Below are 2106 nucleotides of genomic sequence, written 5' to 3' on the forward strand. Positions count from 1 at the left end.
ACCAACGATGACGTGCCATCGTTGAATCGGAAATGAAGGCACGAGTGAAGCAAGTTCTTTCCTGTTGGATGTGTCCAGTTCACCTGCAGCTGGAGGCCGTGTGAAGGTCAGTGCTGTGCTGAATGTGACAGAGGTGAAGTTTAAACACCTCCACACAGCGGAGAATAAAGTGTTAACTCTGCCTTCTGTCTTTAACCGAGCCGAGTTAATCCCTCTGACATTTATCCTGGCATCTTATTACAGCGAGGGAAAAATCTGGAAGACATTTTTATATATTTAGTCAGCTTTATGAATCCCATTCACACGGAGCCACGGTTCACTGAAATACCTTTAAATAATACACACAATATTTGCTCAGGAAGAGTAGAGTTTCAACCTCTAATGCCTCAAATGATTGAATGAATGGCTTGGTGTGCAGACTTTAAAGAAAAAGGAGCACAATCAGAACTCATGTGTTGTGAAAATATGTCGGGAGATACCAGCACAATTAGAAAAGTATGTAAAAAATATTGGAACATTTATTAGAAAAAGTGGAAAGAATATCCTAAAAATATTAAAATATTCCTGAAAAATGTGTGAAAAATAATTTAAAAAATCAATCTAATTAATACATGTTCAGTAAATGCCTGAAAAGGTTCAGAAAACATGTGAAAAATGTTTGATAATTATGTGAGAAATTTGTCAATTTAGGTCAAATAAATGAGTAAAAACATACAAACACATGTTGGGGGAATGCATCAAAATTGCACATCCTGTCTTGTAGATTACTAAAGGGCATTCAAATACATTTGAAATGATTCTGCATTTTCTGCACCCGTAAGAAGTACAACAAATAACAGAAAATAAAGTGAGAAATATGTCTACAAATGCCTAACAGAATAACAAAAGACATGGTGAATATCAACAATTCCTTTAGTAAAAAATCAAAAAACCTGTGAAAAAAGTCCCAATTTATGTTCAACCAATCCACATGTCTGAAAAATACATATAAAATACATATCCTGTCTCAAAGCCACAAAGCCTTACTCTGTGTTTTAACTCCAGTGTGTGTGTGTGTGTGTGTGTGTGTGTGTGTGTGTGTGTGTGTGTGTGTGCCCTGTGATGTATCACTGCTGTGTTTCCTTTAATTAATCCTCCTCCTGTAAAGCAGTAAAGTGAGTGTAATAATTCCACGCGGGCCGCTCTGATCTGCCTAATGTGCTGCTCTACCTCTGACTTAAAGCCGGACCATAAATCCAGAGACTTCAGAGATGCCGGCTGAATAATGCGCCCATTAGACGATAAGGAGGGACTCAGCAGTGGGGAAGGGGCATACTCTCAGTTTAAAGTTGTAGTGCAGGTAAATGGTCTGCAAAGGCTAAACTCCCAAAATCGGTTGACCAATCACAACAGAGTCGGCCAGCAAACCAATCAGAGCAGACTGGGCTCTGGTTTCAGACAGAGGGTGAAAAGAGGAGCAGCAGCACAGTCAGTATGAGAGCTTTTTGAACATTAAAGCATAGAGACATGTCCCAGTACTGTGCTGCGATACTGGCTTTAATCTCAAGGCGTGAGCAGTAGGTGCCGGAGAAAATTGGAGTGGGAAATAAGATAAATCTCTGACTTCTTTTCAAAACCTGCTCTGCTCTCAATCAGAAACCCTCGCGATCATGCTCTGACTGGGTCCCCGTTTTGTGTCAGGTGTTCATTTCAGACCCAGTCAAACAGACGGATTTCATTTCCTGTTACAGACACCAGACGAGTCCTGACAGCGTTTGTGTTGAGCCCTCTCCTCACACCCGTCTCCGAACGACACCTCCGGCCCGCTGACTGACGGCCCTGTGGAAGGTTAATCGATGGCTGGAAAACATCAGCAAAAATCACCGTCGCCAGAGGCCCAGAGAGCACGACCTGACGGAGACAGATCCCCGTCAGAGTGGTGGAGTCTCTCTGACAGGCGAGAGCTGTGAGAGCTTTGATAAGAGTCTCAACGCAACCGGTGCTATCAATCGGCTGGATGGATTCACTCAGAGAGGAGAGACAACGTCTACATCAAACATGAACAATAAACATAACAACTGTTTCATCTCCAAACATCAAAAAATGAGGACAGAATGTTTAACTTCT

Source organism: Eleginops maclovinus, chromosome 2 (genome assembly GCF_036324505.1).
Source record: "Eleginops maclovinus isolate JMC-PN-2008 ecotype Puerto Natales chromosome 2, JC_Emac_rtc_rv5, whole genome shotgun sequence".
NCBI classification, from domain to species: Eukaryota; Metazoa; Chordata; class Actinopteri; order Perciformes; family Eleginopidae; genus Eleginops; species Eleginops maclovinus.